Source organism: Neovison vison, chromosome 1 (assembly GCF_020171115.1).
Source record: "Neovison vison isolate M4711 chromosome 1, ASM_NN_V1, whole genome shotgun sequence".
NCBI classification, from domain to species: domain Eukaryota; kingdom Metazoa; phylum Chordata; class Mammalia; order Carnivora; family Mustelidae; genus Neogale; species Neogale vison.
In genome coordinates this window covers 70,966,246-70,991,783 of record NC_058091.1, presented here as the reverse complement: position 1 = coordinate 70,991,783, position 25,538 = coordinate 70,966,246, and positions in this window count along the sequence as shown.

Sequence of the window (25,538 nt, the reverse complement as noted above, 5' to 3'; positions counted from 1 at the left end):
ACAATATTGTTGACTAGATAATATCATGTGTTTCTTGCTGTACCTTTCATCCCTGTGACTTATTTGTAACTGGGGGTTTTGTACCTCTTAATTCCCTTCACATACATATTCCCCGCCCTCCCTTCCCTCCAACAAACTTCAATTTGTTCTCTGTATTTAGGAGTTTGTTTCTACTTTGTTGTTGATGTTGTTGTTGTTTGTTCATTTGCTTTGTTTTTTAGATGTCACATATAAGTGAAATCATATGGTGTTTGTCTTTCTCTGTCTGACTTGTTTCACTTAACATAACACCCTCTAGGTACATTCACTTTGTTGCACTGGGTATGATTTCACACTTTTGGATGGCAGAGTAATATTCCAACATGTATATATACCAACCATATCGTTATCCGTTCTTCTAAGGATGGACAGGGACTGCTCCCACATCTTGGCTATTATAAATAATGCTGCCCGAAACATAGGCATGCATGTATCTTTTTGAATTAGTGTTTTCATTTCATTAAGATAAATACCCCAGGGTGCCTGGGTGGCTCAGTGGGTTAAAGCCTCTGCCTTTGGCTCAGGTCATGATCCCAGAGTCCTGGGATTGAGCCCCACATGGGGCTCTCTGCTCAGCAGGGAGCCTGCTTCCTCCTCTCTCTCTGCCTGCCTCTGCCTACTTGTGATCTCTCTCTGTCAAATAAATAAATAAAATCTTTTTTTTAAAAAAAGATAAATACCCCAAAGTAGAATTACTGGATCATATAGTACTTTTACTTTTAGTTTTTTGACTGTTTTCCAAAGTAACTGCACCAATTTACAACACACATACGTATTCCCAAACTATGTTTGTGTGTATATGCTTTAAGATTTCACGTAAATAATGTCACTTTCATGTATTCTTCTTCAGTGTGCCTTTTATCGTGAACACTACTTTGTGAAAATATATTCATGATACATATTAGCTCTGATGTATTCATTTGCTTTACTGCTTAGTACTCCATGGATACATATATCACAATAGATCTATTCTACTATTGATGTCTGTTTAGGTTTTTCCCAATTGTTGCTCTTTCAGACAACGCTCTTGTAAATGTTTCTTTATCAACACACAAGTGGGCATATACCTGGGAGTAGATCTGCCATAGGGATTGGACATCTTCAACTTTGCTACATATTGTGAAATCGCTTTTGAAATTGATTGCCAATCCAGTCTATACTCTCATCTGCTGTACAGAAGAGTTCCTGTTGTTTTGCATCCTTGGCAAACCTTGGTATTAGGATATATTAATTTTTTGGCCAATATTATGAATTTGAAGTAGAATTTCAATGTGGTTTTTAATTTGTATTTTCCTGATTACAAATGAGAATAAACATCATTATGTAGAAGTATTTATGTTTTTCTTTTATGTAAAAGGCCTGTTTGGACTTAGCTTATGGCTCTTAGCTTTTCTACTAGGCTGTTTATTTTTTATTTTTTATTGCTTTTTAGGAGGAATATTTTTTTGATATTTTAGATTAGTTATCTTTGCTGTCATTTTTATCACAAATAATTTTTCCAGATTTTCAGTTTCTTTTCCTTCACTTTGCAGTAAATTTTAACTATCCTTATAGTAAATTTTATTTTTAAAACAAAGTATTTAAATGTATATATACATATATCACATAAATATAATTTTTTATAAATGCATAAATGTGACCACAGTTTGAAATTTTGTGTGTGTGCAGTTTTTTTTTCCTGCTTTGTTTAGCTTTCTCCTCATTCTCTCCAACTTTTCCTCTCATGTGGATCTCTTTCTTTTCCCTGCAAAGGTAACTCATATTAAAGAATTAGTACATCATTCATATTTTTATGTTGTATTCAAATAATATATTTACATTTACATTTGTATACATACTACACAGAATATTTTAACATTTGTCATTATTTGGTTTATAAACATGGGATTAAGCTAATATAATCCTTTTTTCACTTATTATATTTTCACTTAACAATACTTTGTGAAAACCTATAAAATGAAAACCTCATTTCATATAGTTTTAATTCAATGGTTCCTAAATTGTCTCACATCAGGAAAAATCTTGCAAAGCAAAAACCAAAGTACTGAAACTTTCAGGAACCTAAAGAAAGATAATTGTATTTAATCGAGAATTTTAATAAATTTTGGACATTTACTCAGATGTATGAATTTTAAAATGACATTAAGAGTTGTATTTTCCTCCATGAAATTTTGTTGTTGCAGAGCTGTATACATACTGTAGCTCAGGATGGATGTGTATATGGATGGCACAGAACCAAATGAAAGCAAGTATATTCTACTCTACTCCTGGCTCAGTAGTAGACCCTTGTGTGGATTTGGGAGGATTAATTTACTTTTCTGGCCTCCAGTAATTTCATTTGTAAAATGAATGATAGAATTAGAATATAGGCTGTGTTCCTGATGAAGTCATGTAATTCACCAGTCAATTCAAGACTAATCCAAGGTTTGCCAAGGCTTTACATTCACCAGCTGATGTGGCGCCACCATGTGGTAGTAAAGTAAACACAGTTTAAAATGCATTGTGTCTTCAACTTTCCAATTACGATGCTTCATCACTTTTTAATTTGAGGAATTAACATTAGTTCCAATTTTGTATATAAATTGAGACTTTATTAACATGCATATTTTGCACCATTTCAGGTTTGCATAAAAAGTGACCACACTCCGTAATCAGAATAATTTTGATCTCTAACACTATTTTTATACCATACAGTGGTAGTCCATCACATGAGAAAATGGGGGGAAATGCGATAATCAGAGAATATTATTCACTATGAAAGTGTATTTTAAACAAAAATATACAGCAGCTTAATGGTCAAATGGCTAGAAAACTTTTCAAACGCCTGTAGTCCCTAGAATCACAAGATGAGGGGAACCAGAGAAATTGGGGAGTTAGGTACAAAGGTACAAGACCATGTATTAGAATACTGTATTATTTTTTTAGTCTTCAGAATATCTGGGATGTACACTAAGGAATACGAGATGGTAGAGAGCTTCAAAGTAAAAGTCAATTTTTATTATTTAATCAAACATTTGTAAGTCTATTGTTATTTACAAAAATAATTGTGTCAACTTTTCACTGGTTTTAGGTATTTTATTTGTCTGTATTTAAGTCAGTTTTAAATTTTAGAACAGTTTTAGATTCACAGAAAACTTACAAAGATTAGACAAGAGATTTCCCATGTACTCTGTATACAGAGAGAGAATCCCAAGCAGGCTCCATGTTCAGTGTGAACCTGACATAAGACTTGATCCCACAACCTTGAGATCATGACCTGAACCAAAAACAAGAGTCGGGTATTAACCAACTGAACCACCCAAGCACCCAAAGACTTTAACAGTTTTGAAGAGTAATGACCAGGCATTTTGCAAACTGTTTCTCAATTTGTGTTTGTTTTTTTTTTTTTTCCTCATGATTAAATTGAAATTACAGTGTTTTTGAGAGAAGGCTCACAGGCACAAAATGCCATCGCATCACATCAAAGGTGCATACAATCTACATGACTTATCGCTATTGATCTTAATCTTGATCACCTGGCCAAGGTGGTTTTCGCCAGATTTCTCTATTTTTTCTTTTCTTGATATACGGTACTTTTTGGAAGGAAGTGACAATGCAAAGCCCACACTTCAGGGGTCAGGAGTTGTACTTAACCTCTTTAAGTGGGAATCATGCACATAAAACATTTGGAATTCTTCTATATGAGATAATTGTCTTTTTCCCTTCATTTATTTATAAGTCATTTATTTATATCAAATGGACTCATGGATATTTGGTTATAATCCCTTACTATGTTATTTATCCTGATCTCAAGTTGTTCTAGTTTTGGCCGTAAGGAATTCCTTCAGGTTAGTTTCTGCATCTCTTTGATATGCTCCCTCATTTTGTTTTGGACATTTTCCTATTTTCTGGTGCTACTAGGTCCTCCAAGCCCATCTTGTAGATTTCCTGCCCCAGCCTCAAAACCCACCATTGCTCCACGGAGCTCTGATTGCTTTTATTGGAGAATGGTATTAGAAACCTAGATCTGGGCACTTGATGTGATTTTGGTTTACTTTGAATCTTTCCTCTGTAAGTTTTTGCATCAATGTTTTCCTCTCCATGTCTTAATCATCTTTGAGATGATTCTAAAGAGCTTTGAAAATTTAGGGATTCGATTAATAAAATTTGCTTCACTCTTGTTAACTATTGTTTTTGATTATTGCCACTGTTAACACAACTCCATCACTATTTGTAAAGTTTGTCACTCTCAGATATGAATTCAGGATAAAAGCTTTTTGGCGGGAAATTATAAATTATGTATACACTTTTTCTCACTACCTCGCTTTTCACTAAATCAGCAGCCAACAAATATGTTTCCGTAGTGAATAAATAGAGCTACATGTATATATGCATACAGGTGTTTCCCTTTAGGCTCCTTATTGGATCACATTTCTAGGAGAAATGTGCCAAAATTACTAGACTATGATTCACTTGAAAGCACCACCTGTGTGTTCTCTCCATCATCTTTACATTTTCAGGGTTTAGCTTTTGCTTGACACAATCCAGGGGTTTCCTAAACATTTGCTGAATAAATTGCAGAGACTCCTAGAACATGGTGAAGCTTACCATCAATAATTTAAAGGTGTCTAAGGTTTTGGGGTTTGTTTTGTTTTGTTTTGTTTCGACTTTTTATTTGTTTTTGTTGTTCTTTCTGTGCTTGCTTTTTTGGGGATGGGCTTCAGTACCACTAAAGAATAGTGGTCACCTACAGCTTTTTGATGGAAACTATTTTATCCCCACTTTTAATGTTTCATCATGAGCCACGGTAAATTAATCAGGTTTAGGCTTCTTTTCCACTTGTAAAATAAAGCCCAAACTGTTCAGTTAAGAGAAAATGCTTGCCCACAGAAAGCCTATAAAATTGGAGTGTGTTTTTCCTTGATTCACAGTAAAACATGAACTCTTTATTTGAGCTCTCTATTACATGGAAAAGCATTTCTATGTATCGTGTTGAATAAGCTATTCTTCCACTGGATGGTATTGAATTTAATTAGAAGAAAATATCTTAGTGAAAATAAGGCTTTAATGATATACTGTTTCGTTTTCAGACCATAAGTCATCATATCCTCTAAATGGTGGGATAATGATGCCGAAACAAAACCCCATAGAAGAAAAAGCATTCATTTGGTGTTGAGCCTTTCTGCAGGAAACATGTGCATTTTTATTCTTTATCTTTCTTACATTCTTACTTGCAGTTTCCCATTTAAAAGCTGGTTCTCTTGTATGTTTTATTTTAATTCTACTCTAGATTCAGTACAATTTTTGTAAAATGAAATTCATTTAAATATAATTCAGGAACCAAGCAGTCTTGAATGGAAGTATTTGAGACAGCACTCACGGCTTCAATATAAACACCACTACGTCCGTCCATTCATTCATTCATCCGCTTATCAAAACTGCTATGTGTTCATTGCCGTCACAGTGCAGGGGACACATGGAAGGGAAAGACAAATTCATGCTTTCAGAGAATAGCAGGGGAGGAATAAAAAGAAACTGAATAATGTAGCAGGATGGTCCTGACTGAGCAGTGGAGAACGGAAGACCAGGATTTGGCTTGATGTCTGCTTACGTAAGAGTTTATATAAGGTAGCCTGTGAGGACAACGTGTTGTGCACAGGTACACAACAAAGGGGCTGGGTAAGAACTGGGACAACCTGGAGTCTTGTCCCTGGCCCCAAGTTCTTTGATGTTTTTCTTTTCAAATAATAATTAACATTGATCAAGTGTTTGCCTGAGCCTGGAAACTGTTCTGGGGACTTTGTCTTGAATTCATTTTCCACAAAGTCCATCCCAACAACTAGCACCCCATGAGAGACTATGTGGTCTGGAGTAGGCACTGTAACTCTCATTTCTATTTTGAGGAGGAAACAGAAGCACAGAGAGTTTAATTGATTTAACTAAGATCACACAGCACCGAGTGTCACAATCAGGATATAAGTTCAGACAGCACGTTCCAGACACCCCTTCCACTGTGATGATTATCTGCCCTATTTTTTTGAACCTTAAGGAAAAAGTCACAGTAGGCAGAGGCTGAAGAAGCTGTTTTTCAAACGGTTTCCATGAGACAAATAGAAATGGTGAAGAGGGAGGGATTTGGGGGAGCAAACAGAGCTTCATAGGTACTTGTAGTGGCAAAGGTTGACCTAGAGTCTGGGAGAGGGAACCCAGCACGGCTCCTTGAGACTAATGGAATCAAGAGCTGGGAATGGTAGTCATGTCAACGCAAAGACCATCGTTCTCATGTGGGGCACCAGCTGCCCTGAGGCATCCCCTGTCACTTCAGAAGCTGAGGACAAGGATGATGAGGAGGCATGTTGGGGAATAGAGGGAGAGGCAGAGTGGAGCAAGAAAAGAAGTGTAACCTAGAAACTACGTGGGGACCATTTGTGAAGCCAGACATGGCACACCTGAAAGGCTGTTGCAATGCCGGGGACAATTTTGTGGCCCATGAAAACTGTCAAATCTGTTTTGTTTCTTCCTGTTTATTTTCTCAAGCAGGCGTAAACATCCCTGAACCTTATTCTACTTGTTAGATACACCAAGATTATAATTGATTGATGTTTTCTCTTTCATTGGGTGTGGCTGGAATGTTTTGGGATTTGTAGATTTTTTTCCCTATAATTTGTTAGCATTGGGTCAACTTCTAAGAAATAATAGTTCTGTCCACAAAATGCATTACTACTAATAAAGTGTTACAATAGTAATTATGCTTTCTTTTTTTTTTTTTTAAATTTTTTTTTTTTTTAAAGATTTTATTTATTTATTTGACAGAGAGAGATCACAAGCAGGCAGAGAGAGAGAGAGAGAGGAGGAAGCAGGCTCCCTGCTGAGCAGAGAGCCCGATGTGGGACTCGATCCCAGGACCCTGAGATCATGACCTGAGCCAAAGGCAGCGGCTTAACCCACTGAGCCACCCAGGCGCCCTATGCTTTCTTAATATTACTGAAACAAATGTCAGAAATTTAATTGACCATTATCATGGAGTCTTGTCCTAAGAACAAGGGATTGTACACATGTACCAAGCATTCACCTCCCTAGTGTCTTTAACTTTAGGGGAGAGATGAAGAAGTTATATGAAGCTCATTCAAGATGCAAGTGAATTCTCAGAGATGAGCAGATGCTTTGCTTGGGATGATTGATGGCCTCTTCTGAGATGGGCAAGCACGAAAAACAAGATTTTGTGATCATGTTTCAGCCAGGGGTTCCAGCGCAGTTCTCTTCTGATTGTTGGCCTTCCTCCATCTTAGAATGCCCCCTGTTGGTAGAGGGAAAATTGGGTAAGTTTCCCTGTGTATGAGGTAAAATGGTTTGGTATTACCTAGTAATACAAAGTGTTTTAAAGAAAAACCAAATTAAGACTTTCTCCAAATACCTCACCAAAATGTGCCTGCCTTTGGAAATATTGAGCCAACGTGACAGTTTCAAAGCCTCTGAAATCACAACGGCTGCATCATTGTGGCTGCTCCAAAATGGCTGCACCAGAATGACTGTGAGAACAGCCACATCAAAATGTCATGAGAGATGCTCTCTCTATACGTCCAGGCATAATGGGACCAAGATCTCCTAACATGTTCCCCTCCCTGCCTACAGACCCTTGAGGCTTTGAAATATTGTATTAAAGGTATCACATGGGGCACCTGAGTGGCTCAGTTGGTTAGAGATCTGATTCTTGGTTTTAGCTCAGATCTCAGATCAGATCTCAGGTTCCTGAGATTGAGCCCTGTGTCGGGCTACTCGCTCACTCAGTGCAGAGACTCCTTGAGTTTCTCTCTCCCTTTCTCTTTGCTCCCCACTGCATATGCACTCTCTCTCTCAAATAAGTAAATTTTTTTTTTTTTAAAGTATCACACAACCTAGGTGTCAGGAGAAAAGTAAGCATAGGGTTTTAAAAGGGAGACCCTCCAGAAGGCAAATGTTTCCTGAAGGGGAAAGAAGTGGTCTGGGAGACTGGAGAGAAGGGAGTGCCCTGAAGGAGGGGCAAGAAGGAGGAAGATATTTTAGGTGGACGGGACAATAAAAAGTAGACACAGGGATAAGAAACTGCACAGAGGATTGCCACAAACTATAGGAATTTTGGTTTGCTCGTGATCCAGCCATTATTGAGCACCCATGGTATGTGTCATCATGCTGTCCTCATGATTTTGGAGAGGATATAGTTGATCTACAACATTCAATCTTTTTTCTTTTTCTTTTTTTTTTAAATAAGATTTTATTTATTTATTTGACAGTGAGAGAGGGAACACAAGCAGGGGGAGTGGGAGACTGAGAAGCAGGCTTCCCGCTGAGCAGGAAGTCCTTTGTGGGGCTCGATTCCAGGATCCTGGGATCAGGACCTGAGCTGAAGGCAGATGCTTAATGACTGCGCCACAAAGGCGCCCCTCAATCTTTTTTCTTTTCTCAACCACAAGAAAATACATGTAGTTCCTAAACAAATTTCAAAAATCTAGATTGATTTTAGTGCTCTATGTTTTCCTTCAAACTTGTTCTGCTTATTTTTTAAGTCACTTTAATCTGAATTAAATAATTCAGAAAAAAATAATTTCTTCTATTTATATTTCTTAAATCACTATAATCTGAATTAAATACAATAAATTACTTGGTTTATTTTGAAAAACACAATTATGTGAGAAATACAAAAAAATTGCTGACCAATGAAGTTATTAAGCATTCATTTGGTATGCCATAACTTCTGAAAATACCAGCTAATTATACAATTTTAATAATAATAGTCTGTGCTCTATGGGCTAGAATAATATGCTGAAACATTTTAAATACTCTATGTTAATCATCTTAAAAAATGAATCTTATATGTGGGTTAAGTACAGATTATTTTTCTGTAACATTACTATTAACCTGAATGTTTCCATGGCAACAGGAGACATCTAACAACATATAAAACAGATCACTATTAATATTTTATTCACAATTCATAAATAAAAACATATTTGTAGTGTTATGAAAGTTACACATTAATACCATCTATCAGAGATTCAGAAATCACCCTTGGAGTCATATTTTCAAAAATTTTATGTTAATATTTTGTGATTAATTTCTTTTTTTAAAGACTTTTACTTCTCTTGAGAGGGAGAGAGCACACAAGTGTGGGGAGGAGAAGAGGGAGAGAAAGACTCTCAAGCAAACTCCCTGCTGAGCTGGGAGGGGAGGCAGGGCTCCATCTGACAACCCTGAGATCATGACCTGAACTGAAATAGAATCAGACACTTAACTGACTGAGCCACCCAGGAGCCCCTAATTTCTGATTATAATATTAATACATGCTTTATTTTAAAAATTGAAGACACAGATCAAAAAGAAGAATTAAATAAACTCCAAGAAGAGAACCATTAATATTTGTTTATGTTGCTTTATTTATAAATTTTAAAAATTTAGATAGGATTATAAATTTGGTTTTGTATCATTTTTTTTAAGATTTTATTTATTTATTTGACAGAGAGATCGCAAGTAGGCAGAGAGGCAGACAGAGAGAGAGGGAAGCAGGCTCCCCATGTGGGGCTCGATCCCAGGACCCTGAGATCAAGACCAGAGGCTCAACCAACTGAGCCACACAGGCACCCCGGTTTTGTATCATTTTTTACTTCTTGCCATGGCATTAACTACATTTTAAATTTGTTTTGTAGGAGGCGGCTGGGTGGTTCAGTCAGTTAGGTAGCCCACCCTTGATTCAGTTCAGGTCATGATCTCAGGGGCATGGGATACAGCCCTGCATTGGGCTATGCACTCAGTGGTGAGTCTGCTTGGAATTTTCTCTCTCTCTCTCCATCTACCCCTCCCCCTCACACGCTCTCTCACAAATAAATAATTATTTTTTTTAAAAAATAAAATACATTTGTTTTATAGAGAGTAGATTTGTAATAGTCTCTACATGTAACAACATACTTCATGTTTAAGTGTTTTTTTTTGTCTTGTCCATACTACTCTAATACCTGTAATTGTGAAGTCCTACTCCATCCTATCAAAAAATAATGACTAAAATGGTGTTAAATTTCTTTATGTCCTTTTTTACTGATTTTACAAGGTGCTTTCTAAAAGCACTCAAAATTGATTGAGGATGTTTCAGACTAATTAGCCTTCACCAAACACATTTTGTGTGTGTGTCTAAAATAGAGTAATTGAGCTCTTGTAAGAACTCAATTATAAAACACCTAACTTCTAAAAGAGAATGGGGGCAGTTGTTGTATATTCTGGCATTTATAATAATTTCCCAGGAAGTGGGAATTACAGTGTGACATTTTAAATATTGTTTACTACTTTGGCACATGAGGAAAAAATGATAGCCAGAAAATGCCCTGCACAGAGACATTATTCATTTTAAATACACCCATAATTCCATTATTTTAACTTTGAAATACTATCAAGTAGCAGATGCTATCTACATAGGATAGATATAGTACAGGGACCATAAAATCTGACAAACCCAATTTACTAGAATATATCTTCATGGTCAGAAAGGGAAATGCTGACATTGCCTTTGGTTGCAAGTAGCAGCAAGGAAGAGAAATTTATAATAGGTTAGAGAAGGCCTCAGACCAAGAGGAGAATGCAGCTGAAGACCAGGAACTTTGGAGATCAACATTACCAAAGACTGGGAAAAATCTAGGAAGTTCACTTCTCTCCCAGAAGTCTCAGTTGAACATGTCTCTGTCATGTGATTCATGTTTCTTTCTCTGCCGAGATGCCTTCTCTGCTCCTCAGCCCACAGGGTGAGGGAAAATGAATGAACCCTGCAGCACCAAGACTCACAGATTATATTCATGTCCCACCACATGGAGAAACGGATTCTCTCTCAGCCCCATTTATAAAGTGCTATGAACTTAAGTTTGTGTCCCCTCGAAATTCAAATGTTGAAACACTAATTCCTAATGTGATAGTATTTGGAGGTGGGGGCCTTAGGAGGTAATTAGGTCATGAGAGCAAAGACCTCCTGTGGGGATTAGGGCCCTTATTAAAAGAGACATTAGAGGCTCGCCTCCTCTCTGCTCTTCACCACATAAGGGAGAAGACAGCCATCTGCAAATCAGGAAGTGGGATCTCACCAGTCACCTTGGTATTGGACTTCTCAGGCTCCACAACTGAGAGAAATAAATATTCATTGTTTAAGCCACCTAGTCTAAGATATTTTATTACAGCAGGCCAAACTAAGACACCAGAGAATTGTCCCAGCTTGGCTTAGGTGCCCAGCCCTGTGCCCAACCAAATACGTAGGTGCTTTGAATTCCCCCCCACTCCCATGACTAGGACAAGGGACAGCTGATGGTAATTTTGCACATTGCAATGTGGTAGCTGAACAGTAGGGTCTGAATTCATACAAAGTATTCTTTTTTTTTAGTGATTTTATTCTTTTTTGTGAACTATATTAATAGCATATGAATACATTTTTCTCATATCAGATATATAAAACTTCCACACCTTATTCTTTGGGGGAATCTTACTATAAATATTGCTCTGCAATTTGTTTTTGTATTGTTGCTTAACAATATATCTTGTATGTTAAAGTTATATATTTTCAATGAATTTTTAAAGTTATATTAGTAATACATGAATGCATTTTTATTGTAAAAAAAATCTAGTAATACAGCTCATACCACTGGAAGAGTCAAAATTCTCCTTCACAGAACTGAATTATCTTTTTTTTTTTTTTTTTTACTTACTAAGATCATGGCTTATATATATGGCTCTGAAACTTGATTTAATGCATGAATATATACTCATTATTTAAAAATACATATGCAAAATAAAAATGAAGAATCTTCTTTTAATAATCTCTTCCTATAATAATCCAACTTGCTTTCTCAAAATTACTATTAACAATGAGTTATGTAGGAGCACCTGGGTGGCTCAGTCAGTTAAGTGGCTGCCTTCGACTCAGATCATGCTCCCAGGGTGCTAGGATCGAGCTCCACATTGGACTTCCTGTTCAGCAGTGAGTCTGTTTCTCTCTCTCCCTCTGCCTGCTATGCTTTTTCTTTCTTCTCTCTCTAATAAATAAGTAAAATCTTCATTTAAAAAAACCAATGTGTTACATATAATTCTGGATTTTTTTCTATGTATTTACATATATACATTTATATAAAAATACATAATCTGGAGTTATTTTTTAATATAACTGGGACCAAAGGATAACAATTAAATAAAACTTTGCTCTTGTAAATTTACTGATATGTGTTGCACATGGATCCACATCACTATGTATGGACATCTTATTAAGTTGTACATAACATTTCATATTATAGAGGTATTATAGTTGAAATACTCTATTAGTGGGCATTTATTATTTTCAATTTTTTACTATAAAAATATTGTAATTAACATATTTGTACATATTTCTTCATACTTGTATGAGGATAGTTCGTCTAGATCAAAGAGAAAACAAATATTACAAGAAAAAGCTATAAAAACCCCATTCCCACCAATAGTGTATATATACATAATATTTAATACACTATGTATAGAATGTCCATTCCCATACCACCTAGCCAACTCTGGATATCAACAATTCTTTTAAATTTTTGTTAATTTGAAGAATAAAAAATATAATCTCTTTTTTAAAAATAAATTTCATTTATTGAAATCCCATTTGATTAGCATATACTGTATTACTAGTTTCAGAAGCAGAATTCAGTGATTCATCAGATGCATGTAACACCCAGTGCTCATTACATCAAGTTCCCTCCTTAATGCCCATTACCCAGTTAACCCATCCCCCAATGACCTCCCTTCCAGCAAGCCTTAATTTGTTCCCCACAGTTAAGGATCTCTTATGGTTTGCCTCCCTCTCTTATCTTACTTTTCTTTCCTTTCCCCTAGGTTCATGTGTATTGTTTCTTAAATTCCACATATGAGTGAAATCATATGGTATTTCACTTTCCCTGACTGACTTATTTCACTTAGCATAACACCTCTGCTTCCATCCATGTGGTTGCTAATGGCAAGATGTCATTCTTTTTTGACGGTATAAAACATGAGAAAATGTTCAACATTACTCAGCATCAGGGAAATATATATCAAAATCATAATGAGATAGCACCTCATAATCTGATTTTCTTGTTACATTTTTTTTTCCTGGATCATCCATAAGAATAGACATCTCTTTATATATTCATTAGTTGGTTATATTTCCTTTTTAATTTGTCTATTCATAGGATGCCTGGGTGGCTCAGTCAGTTAAGCGTCTGCCTTCAACTTGAGTTATGATCTTGGGATCCTGGGATCCAGCCTGCATCAGGCTCCCTTGCTTCTCCCTCTCTCTCTGCCCCTTGCCCCCATTCATTTTCTCTCTCTCTTTCTCTCCTTCTCAAATAAATAAATAAAAACTTTTTAAAAATTTTTCTATTTATATGTATTCTTTCTTTTTTCTCTTGGAGTTTTTGCCCTATTTTAAAACATCATTTGCAGGAACAATCTATTTATTTGTCATTGTATATTTTGCAAATATTTCCCAGATTTAACTTTGTTTATGGTGTTTTTATTATATGAAAATCTAATTTTTTAAGCAGTCAACTCCTTTAGTTTTTTCTTTCATGGTTTCCAGACATCGTATATTGTTTAGGAAGTCTTTACCACACCAAGACCATAAAAAATTCTCTAATTTTAAGTATATTGATATCCCTTTTTAAAGATTTAACTTTTAAAACAATCTTGTATTATTTGTGTATCTCAATGTTGTAAGTTGGGAGCAAAATCTATTTTTTTCTAAATGCATAGCCAGTTGCTTTATTAATTATCAAATTGATTAATATTTACCCACTGATTTGAAAATCTATCCATCCTGTAAATTAAATTCTCGTACATAATTTGTTTTTTTCCAAATCTTATTTCCTACTTCTTCTTTTTTTTTTTTTTTTTAAGATTTTATTTATTTATTTGACAGAGAGAGACACCACAAGAGAGGGAACACAAGCAGGGAGATTGGAGAGGGAGAAGCAGACTTCCCACTGAGCAGGGAGCCTGATATGGGGCTCCATCCCAGGCCCCTGGGATCATGACCTGAGCCAAAGGCAGACACTTAATGACTGAGCCATCCAGGCACCACCTCCTACTTATTCTTTTATATTCTATTCACAATGTTACACTATTTCAGTTATATAACTTTGTGTTTTGATATTCAATTGTTCTTTTTCAACTTTTCCTGATTTTTTTATACATTTTCTTTTTTAGATGAACTTAAGTATTTTCCAATCAATTTTTTTCAATAGGCATCTTTTTGGATGCCTTTCCAATTTTCTTACAATCTTCTGCAGTAATTTTTAATGTAATTATATTGAATATGGAGATAAATATGGAAATTAGAAGGGTTAGAAGGATTAGAAAAACTCACCTGTAAAACCATCTGGGACTGGTGCCTTTTAAAGGCTGATCTTTGACTCCTTTCAGTCTCTTCCAAGGTTATTGGTCTATCCAGATTTTTTATTTCCTCTTTAGCCAAATGCAACAATTTCCATTTTCTAGAAAACCTCCCCTTTTACCTAAAATTTTATTTTTTATATAAAACAGTTTTCTTATTTTCAATGTTGGTTTTTATGTTTTCACTTTTTTCTTAATCATAGATGACAAAAATTTGTTGACTAGTATCCAGGCAGCTGGCTAAGGTTTCCTCTGAATTGTGTTATTTTGCTTTCCCAACTAGCTCCTTCTCTAAAAGGGAGACTTAATTGTGTTCTATGTGAAGTTGACAGGGCATGCTGACTGCCACATTTCATTCTAGACAGAAAGAAATCAGGAGGACTGGCAACCTCTCCCATCCTCTTGCCAACATTTGGAGTGGATCCCATAGTGTATTATATATGTGTTCTTTTATCTTCTCTCTGTATCTGTGATGGAGTTCCAGAGGAGTACCCCAGGTCTGCCCAGTTTCTCCAAGGCAGGGTCATTTTCAGAGAAGCCTTCATTTTCCTGTAACAAATTATTCCCCTTCAAGAGAGGGTCTTTCTGACTTTATTCAGGGGCAAACACTACTAATCCCTGCCACTCGGAATAAGTAGGAAGGGAGAGAGGGAGAAGGTGACCAACTGGCCTATTTCAAGAATGTATTGACTGTGAGCTTAGAAAAAATCACTGAAATTCCTTCAACACTGTAAAATTTTCTTTTCCGTGTTATAGCTTGAGGTTTTCTCTAACCTTGCTTCTTCACCAACCTGATTCCCTTTGGTTTCTACTTACTTTCCTTGAAGCTTTAATTTTCTGGGAACTTTACTCATTTTACAGCACTGATGCAGTTTTGTTCCTGAGAAACAAACAAAATATTTCTCATCATTTCCTTAAGGGATTAGAAATGAGAAAGAATGTATACATGTGTACTCTTCCACCATTTTTAGCCCTTCTCTTTTAAATTTGTTTACACTGAACTAAAGAAGATGGTCCAAAGAAGTAAATAACTTGATGAGCAAAATAAGGACTGAATTAGTCACCTTTGTCCCACTTTCATGCCACTCTGCATTTTCTGTGTTGTTTTCAATAGTTCAACCTGTGTTACATTTATTTAGGTCATTACTTGTGAAAATGAGAATGGCGTCTCTCTTATGTGCTATTTGTATTGCTAGCGAACAAGCGTGTCTCCATCACAATAAGCATTCCATAAATATTGGTTAAGTGGATATGTGAATAAATTATTTTACATGCAAACCAGAGATGTAGAAATTCAGTAACAGGATCTCTGGAGGATTTGGTGCAGATTTGCACAGGTAGGGACAAGACCAAGACTAGGACCAGACTGATTTTTCCTGCACTGCTCTTTGTACTAACTTTCTCAGGCTGTTTGCTTCATTAATGTCTTTCTTGCAATCAGCATTTAGACAAAGACAAGTGAAAAGAAGTCTGACTTCAATTGGTGATGGCAGAAATTGTCACCCTCAGTGACAACTGACATAAACATCACTTCTTAAATTAACACTTCAGGACATCAGCCTGACTAGCTTCACCCCTTCTTCCTTTGCTATTGTGTCCCTTATTAGAGTAATAAACTGAAACTGGTATCACCTCTCTGATTATGTTGTAAACTTTATAAGCATTTCTGGCCTTTAGTGCCTTTGCAGAGAAAACAATGTTGGTTAGATTCTTGTGTGGGTGTGTGGATTAGTGGAGTAGGTATGCATGTGGGGCTTGTTTGTTGTTTCAAAATTTAACATCAGAATTAGGGAGAACTGTGAATTTGCAAGCCCCAGGTTTCCTAGAATAAGATTGTTTCTTTCCAGAGAAGGGTAAAATGGTCCTTTTCTATTTTGTTCCAGCAACATAATAACCATGGGTCTTTGAACCTAATAGCTAAATTGTGGTGATCACAGAAGACCTTTCTAAAACACACTTTGATATTAATCCATTTGTTCACCAACATCTTACTATAGGTAAACAATATTATTATTTTTTTTTTTTTTTTTTTTGCCAGTGATTACGTTGCTTTTATGCCTAAACTAGATGATAGGCCAGACTTAACAGAAATATTTGTTTGCTCTTGTTGTAATTTATTTTCTTACTCTCTTACAATGTAAACTATAAACTTAAATTTGTGAGTTAGATGTTCATGCTTAGATTTTTTTTTTTTTTTTTTGGATAGGTGTTGTATATAATCTTTTTTTTTCAATTTATTTATTTTCAGAAAAACAGTATTCATTATTTTTTCACCACACCCAGTGCTCCATGCAATCCATGCCCTCTATAATACCCACCCCCTGGTACCCCAACCTCCCACCCCCCCGCCACTTCAAACCCCTCAGATTGTTTTTCAGAGTCTATAGTCTCTCGTGGTTCACCTCCCCTTCCAATTTACCCCAACTGCCTTCTCCTCTCTAACACCCTTTGTCCTCCATGCTTTTTGTTATGCTCCACAAATAAGTGAAACCATATGATAATTGACTCTCTCTGCTTGACTTATTTCACTCAGCATAATCTCTTCCAGTCCCGTCCATGTTGCTACAAAAGTTGGGTATTCATCATTTCTGATGGAGGCATAAGAGTCCATAGTGTATATGGACCACATCTTCCTTATCCATTCATCCGTTGAAGGGCATCTTGGTTCTTTCCATAGTTTGGCGACCGTGGTCATTGCTGCTATAAACATTGGGGTACAGATAGCCCTTCTTTTCGCGACATCTGTATCCTTGGGGTAAATATCCAGGAGTGCAATTGCAGAGTCATAGGGAAGCTTTATGTTTAATTTCTTGAGGAATCTCCACACTGTTCTCCAAAGAGGCTGCACCAACCTGCATTCCCACCAACAGTGTAAGAGGGTTCCCCTTTCTCCACATCCTCTCCAACACATGTTGTTTCCTGTTTTGTTAATTTTGGCCATTCTAACTGGTGTAAGGTGATATCTCAATGTGGTTTTAATTTGAATCTCCCTGAGGGCTAATGATGATGAACATTTTTTCATGTGTCTGATAGCCATTTGTATGTCTTGATTGGAGAAGTGTCTGTTCATATCTTCTGCTTAGATATTTTTTATATAGATTAATATGAAGGTGATTTTTATCACAGAATGATAATGGATTATTACTATACCACATGAGAAGACCTACTGAGATTTTCATGAAAAGGATTCTTATGAATAACATTTTAATTGAGATATGTTGTAATTTCCTCTTACTATTATAAGAAATCTACAATGTTCAGGTTGCAGGTTCTGATAAAATAGAATCTATCTACCCCATATTAAGTAAATAGTTGCCAATAAAATTTTTAAAATTATTATAAGAATTGGCTTTCACCAAGGGTGCCCAGATGGCTCAGACTGTTGAATGGTCAACTCTTGATTTCAGCTCAGGTCATGACCCCACGGTCTGTGATTGAGCCCCATGTGAAGTCTGTTTGTCCTTCTCCCTCCCCTTTTCCTCCTCTGCCCCTCTCTGCACACACACATGCACAAATGTGCTCTCTCTCTCTCTCTCTCAAATAAATAAATACATCTTAAGAAAAAAAAAAAAAGAATTGGCTTTCACTAATGTCTGTAGAGAAGGGCTGTATCTGAAAAATAGAACTTTTTTTTTTTAATAGGGTATATAATTCCAGTTTAACCAGAAACTATTCTACAGAAAACAGGATAACCTACTGCTGCATCTCAGGTCAGGCTCATCAGAGCGGTATAACATTAGGAAATCATGAGATGGCTACAGATGGAAATAACCTTAAAAACTCTTAGTTCCATTTTATATGTACATCTGTTGTGGATTTGCTCCATGATCCTTGAATGTAAGAAAAAAATAGTACTTCTTAATTTTTCCAAATCAAATCTTGCTAGGCCTATAGGATTGTTGAAAATCTATTCTTTACCCTTTTGGAAGGTGGACCCCTCCTTGATTCAGGATCATACACAGACCAGGAAACACTGGAGAGGACTTCTGGCCTTCCATCAAGGTTCCTAGATGGTTAATTTGTCAACTTTTCTAAGCTGTGGTGTCCAGTTGTTTGGTCAAGCCCCAGTATAGATGTTGATGTGAAGGTATTTTTAGGTGTGATTAATATATAAACCAGTAGACTTAGTAAACAGTTTATTGTCCACAACGTGAGTGAGCCTCATCCAATTAATCGAAGGCCATAAGAGCAAAAACCAAGGTTTGCCAAAGAAGCAGCAATGTGCCTGAAGGCTGCAGCATAAAAATCCTACCTGAGTTTCCAGGCTGCTAGCCTGCTCTACAAATTTCAGACTTACTAGCCCCTGTAATATATATATATATATATATATATATATATATATATATATTCTGTTTCTCTAGGGAACCCCAGTTAATACTTGATTAATAAGCCCTTGAGCCATGGGATCAGTCCCCCAGTTGGCTGACGCTCAGCGGGGAGTCTGTTTGAAGATTCATTTCCTCTGCCCTTCTCCCCACTCAAGTGAGAGTGCTCTCTCTCTCTGTCTCTCTTTCTCTCTCTCTCTCAAATAAATAAATGAATAAATCTTAAAAAAAAAAAAAGCCCTTGAGATAATTGCTAACCATGTGTTGCATTCAAAGTTACAACTTTCTGCTTGTCTTGACACTGTCTCCCTCTATGCTGCTCTCAAATCATGATGATGCTTGCCTGGTTCTCAAAGTACAGCTCTTAGTCTTCAGTCCCAGAAATCCACACACTGACAAGTTGGAGGTCCTGCTATCACCCCGGCTACATGGCAGCAGAACACTGGTCTGCCATATTGGGGTCTCATTACACTCCTCTGCTTTCTTGGCATCTGGAAATGCAGCTCTGCCCCATGGTTTGGTCATTCTCCCAAAGACTGCCGTCATGTCCAAGAATTAGAACCCAACCTTTGCCACCCACCCCAGCTCCCACATCTTGGGCAAAAACAACTACTTTCCGCCAAAGACTTAAATGGGGATATATTTAAGAAGGTTTCTAAAACCCAGAAAAGCCATTTATTTTTCCTTGGACGATAAAACTCCAGACACAAAAGCTTGGTTTCCTGCACTAAGAAACTACCTCTTTATTCCTTGAATTATCATACATCAGTGGGATTAGACATGAACTATGTTTCATTGAACTATCTTACTTTGTATATTAGGATCCAAGACCGAGAGAAGTTAAGTGGCTTCCTCGAGTTTCCCAGAACACTCAAAAAAAAGAGTACGATGCTATCCAATATCATATTCCTCCTCTTCCTGCCTTCTCCCTTGTATCTGACTGTAAGCTGCTGCATATTTTTGCATGAATTCATGGAGGATACCTGTGTTGGAACTGCTTTGCGCCTTCAGTATAAAATGGCACGTTGAAATCTGATGCTTCAAGTGATCACCATGTCTGTGGCTATTGGCAGCCACAGCTTGCTCCAGATAACTTAGCCACAGGCTTTGGAGTGAAGACGGTTCCTTCTGAAATGTGTAACTTCGTCCAAGCTTGAAATTCAGTGGGCACCATCTGGCATCAGTGGTTAGAAAATGCTACAGAGTGTCAGTGCTCCTTTTCCCCCCTCTTGATGAGTAATCTTTCTGTGTGTTCTTTTTTTAAGTTTAGCAGTGCGTCGAAGGGGCAACGCAAAATGGATCTTTGGGCTGCAGCTTCATAACTTGAGCTCTTCCCTATCGATCTCATGGGCTCATTATGTAAGCGTATTTCTTCTGCAGATACAGGAGCAAAAAAGGCTGACTTGTGACTTTTTTCCTATTGCACTCAGTTGTCCAAACATACTCAGACATTCAACAGTACATGAGTAGCCAGCCATTTGGTCTTTCAGCCAAGGAAGCTGTGGCTGGGGGTTGCTTGAGAAAATATCTGCTTTTGATCAAAATAAAATTTAAACTGTAAACCAATATAATTCATTGCCTACAATATGCCTTGTCCCTTAGCGTCATAATAAAACTGTCAGCTTCATATCATCTCTCCTTCCTCCTTCTCTTTCTCTCTTGCTCTTGTGACATAATTTTGTAGATGATGGTTTCTATATTCTAGTTGTTTTTTCTAGAGATCTGCTTTCTAAAGAGGTTATCATCTGTGTCCTTGAATATATACCTAATTCTAAGAGAGAACCATGTGTGTGGAAAGTCAGGCAGCTGGAGGACCTAGAGTCATTTAAAATCAGACTATGTCCCCCTGGCTTGGTACCACTAAATACACCTGCCAGATATGGAGAACTTAAGATTGCTTCAAAACCTGTATCTGCCAGATTAGCACTTGTGATCACTGCCTTACTGTAAGAAGCAACCTGTGCAGACTCTATAACCAGGATGCCAAAATTCAAACCCCAGCTCTCTTGCTTGCAGTGTTTAACAAAACACGTGTAAATTACTTACTTTCCCTATGCCTCAGTTTCCTCACTTGCAAACCAGAGATTTTAAAACAAAGAACCTTCAACAGAGAGTTACTACAAGACTTTGATGAAATAGTACATAAAAGCCCTCAGAATAGTACATGGCACATTATAGGCATTGAATTAGTGTTAGTTTTAATAACCAAGTTTTGGAGAGACCTTGTTCTATTTTACTAAAGACTAGAACAGAGCTTATAAGAAAACAAGGTGTGTGTTTTATATTTGGCTCTATTATGAACACTGATCTATGACACTGTGATTTTCTATCCATTTCCTGGATAAAAACTGTATACCTGTTCTGGAAAATAATAATTTTTCTAGGCTTCTACATTTGAGATTCACCTTGAGCAAATGAGTTTTTGAGATCTTACCTAGGAAATTGTTCAGATCATTGAGATCCCCACTCATTTACTTATGGTTTACAAAGAAATATAAGAGGAGGTGAGAGTAATGGACTTGGCTTAAAAAGGAGGAGGTTTAAATTTTAGGCTTTATTGGACTATGCAGAAAAAAACCTCTGAGATTTGTTTCCTCATATGGAAATTGAGGGTGTTCATGCAAGGAAGCTATTTTGGGATTAATTCTGTTGAAACATGAATTTATAACATATATAATTTTGAGTTCTAGATATAGGAGGAGTTAAATGTAAAAATACCTTTTAAAATATCAGCACAAAACATAAATGAATATCTAATATCAGCATGAAAAGGCTCTTCCTAAGACATCTCAAAAAAGGAAAAATTGAGTTGATTACTAAAGTTTTGAAAATAACTTCTATAAATCAAAACCTTAAGAAAATGTAAAGGCAAATAGCACAATAGAATTCTTCACACTATAATAGGAACATTGATGTAAAAATTCTCAACAAAATATTAGCAAACCACATTTAACATTACATTAAAAAGATTATTTACCAGGATCGGGTGGGATTTATACCAGGGATGCAAGGATGATTCCATATTTGTATATCAATCAATGTCATACACCACATCAACAAAATGAAGGGTAAAAATCATATGATCATATCAATAGATGCAGAAAAAGCAGGCAAAATATTCAACATGCATTTATAACAAAAAACTCTCAACAAAATGGGGTTGAGGGAAACACACTTCAACATAATAAAGGCCATACATGAAAAACACAACTAACAGTATACTCAATGATGAAAAACTGAGAACTTTCTAAGGTTAGAAACAATATAGAGATGTCCACTTTTACCACTTTCACTCAGCATAATACTGAACGTCTTAGCCACAGCAATCAGACAAGAAAAATAAATAAGAGGTGTTCATACTGGTAAAAGAGAAGTTTAACTGCCATTATTTGCAGGTGACATGATACCATATGTAGAAAATCTTAAACACTCCATGAAAAATCTACTAGAAGCGATAAACAAGTTCAATACAGTGGCAGGATACAAAACGAATACCCAGAAATCAGTACTGTTTCTTTTTTTTTTTTTTTTTAAGATTTTTATTTATTTGTTTGACAGAGAGACACAGTGAGAGAGGGAACACAAGCAGGGGGAGTGGGAGAGGGAGAAGCAGGCTTCCTGCCAAGCAGGCAGCCCAGTGTGGAGCTTGATCAAAGGACCCTGGGGTCATGACCTGAGCCAAAGGCAGACGCTTAAGGACTGAGCCACCCAGCCACCCCCAGTATATAGAAAACAGTGTATAAAACAGTGTAGAATCCCAATGTATAAAACAAGGTTTCTATACACTAAATAATGAAGTAGCAGAATGAGAAATTAAAAATAAAATAAAATAAAAAATATATATATACACACACTTGCACCAATAAGAATAAAATACTCAGGAATAAACTGAACCAAAGAAGTGAAAGATCTGCACTCTAAAAACCATAAAACTCTGATGAAAGAAATTGAAGGTGACACAAACAAATGGAAAGATATTCCATGCTCATAGATTGGAAGAATTAATATTTCTATAATGTCCATATTACCCAAAGGAATCTACAGATTTGATGCAAATCCCTATCAAAAACCAACAGCATTTTTCACAAAACTAGAACAAATAATACTAAAATTTGTATAGAACCACAAAAGATCCCAAATAGCCACAGAAATCCTGAGAAAGAACAAAGCTGGAAGTATCACAATACCAGATTTCAAAATATACCACAAATCTGTAGTGATCAAAACAGTATGGTACATGCACAAAAAGTAGACACAAATATCAATGGAACAGAATAGAGGCTCCAGAAATAAGCCCATGGTTATATGATCAATTAATGATATAATTAATTATATGATTTATATGATAAATTAATCTATATAATCAATTAATCAATTAATCTAATGATAAAGGTGCCAAGAATATATAATTGGGAAAGACAGTCTCTTCAATAAATAGTGCTGGGGAAACTGGACAGCTACATGTTAAAAAATGAAACTGGACAACTTTCTAACACCATACATAAAAATAAACTCAAAGTGGATTAAAGACCTGAATGTGAGACCTGAGCCTATAAGAATCCTAGAAAAGAGCACAAGCAGTAATTTATCTTACATTAGCCATAACAACACTTTTCTAGATGTATCTCCTAAAGCAAAGAAAACAAATCCGAAAATAAACTGTTGGGACTATATCAAAATTAAAAGCTTTTGCACAGAGAAGGAAACCATTAACAAAATGAAAAGACAACCTACTGAATGGGAGAAAATGTTTGCAAGGAATAAGGGGTGAGTATCCTAAATATACAACGAACTTAACACCAAAACAAGCAAACAAGGAAAGAAACAAAAAACAATCCAAGAAAAAAATGGACAGAGGAACTGAATAGGCATTTTTCAGAGAAGACATACATGTGGCCAACAGACACATGAAAAGACGCTCAACTCACTAACCAGCCAGGAAATACAAATCAAAACCACAATGAGATATCACCTTACACCAGTTAGAATGGCTAAAATCAAAATGACAAGAAATAACGAGTTCTGGCAAGCATATAGAGAAAAATGCACTCTTGTGCACTGTTGGTGGCAATGTGAATTAGTAGTTAATGTGGAAAACAGTATGGATGTGCCTCAAAAAATTGAAAATAGAAATACTGTATGATCCAGTAATTTCACTACAGGGTTTTTATTTAAAGTAAAAGAAAACACTAATCGAAAAGATATATTTACCCTTGTGCTTATCACAGCATTATTTGCAGTAGCCAAGATATGGAAGCAACATGAGTGTCTGTTAATAGACAAACGGCTTAGTAAAGTGTGAGATATATATATATATATATATATACACACACGCACAAATATATATAGATATATATATGGAATATTGTGTAGTCATGAAAAAGGATGAGATCGTGTCATTTAAGACACATGAATCAACCCAGAGGGTACTATGTTAAAAGAAATAAGGTCAGACTGAGAAACACAAATATCATGTGAACTCACTCATAAATGGAATTTTTTTAAAAAAAGCAAACAAAAAGCAGAACAAGGCCTATAAATATAGAGAACAAACTGATGGTAGCCAGATGGTGGGGGGTTGAGCAAAATGGATGAAGGGGAGAGGGAGATCCAGGCTCTCAGTTATGGAGTGAATAAGTCATGGGAGTAAAAGGCACAGCATAAGGTAGATAGTCGGCGATAGTGTAATAGTGATGTAATGGGACGGATGTAGCTACACTTGTGGTGAATACAGTATAATGTATAAACTTTTCAAATCATGAAGTTGTACAGCTGAAACTAGTGTAACACCAAGTGTCAAATATACTCAAATAAAAAAGTAATAAATAAAGATGATAAGCATTTAAACATCTTCACATGGATATAGGAATGTTAGTTTTGTGGCACGTCTGCACGTGTGTGCAAGCACACTTGTGCTTGTGCAAATGAAGCTTATCTCTGGAGAGAAGAGAGGAGGAATGGGGTTAGGAAGGAGTCCTTGCAGACATCAACTCTACTGTTAATTTTAATTTCTTAAACTGCATACAGCATAAAGTGATGATTGACATTATTAATTTAATTTTCTGCATCTGTGTTTTTCCCTCATAGCTAAAGACATTTCCCTAAACTGTTCTGTCTCCAATGTTTTTTAAGAGGCAAAAACGTGTTTTTTAACAGAAGAAAAAATAAAGCTGACCAATACTTACAGGGAAAAATATTGAAACTTGTTTTTATTAAAAGAAATATGAAATTAGATAATATAAATTTTTTTCTAACAGATTGGATAAGATTAAAATGTTATAGTAATCACTATTGGCTGAAGTATAGAAATTGGCCATGCTTATACACTGCTAGACATAAAAATTATTTCAAACTTTCTGCAGGGCAATTTGATGTCCAGACCTAGACAAAGTAATTCTGTTTCTAGGTATTTTTTCTGTAGATATAACCACAGAGAAACAAAAGGTTTTTATTTTTATTTTTATTTATTTATTTGCTTGTTTTTTATTGAAGGGTGTTCATTGCCATTATGATTTACAGGAAAATTCAGAACTTCCATGGCTAACGATAGCAATCTAATTAAATACATGATGACTTGTTCATAAAACAGAATTTTGGGTAGGAATGAAAAGACCGTGTTTTTGAATGACATGGCAAATGTGCGTGACATAGTACTAAATGTAAAAAAGCAAGATAAAGACTATGTAGAGCATGATCCCATTATGAACAGCACAGAGATCTGTGTAGGACGGTTTCTCAGTTTGAGATTCTGTGTCACTTTCCTTCAGAGAGGTAAGCAAGTCTGAGCAGGCC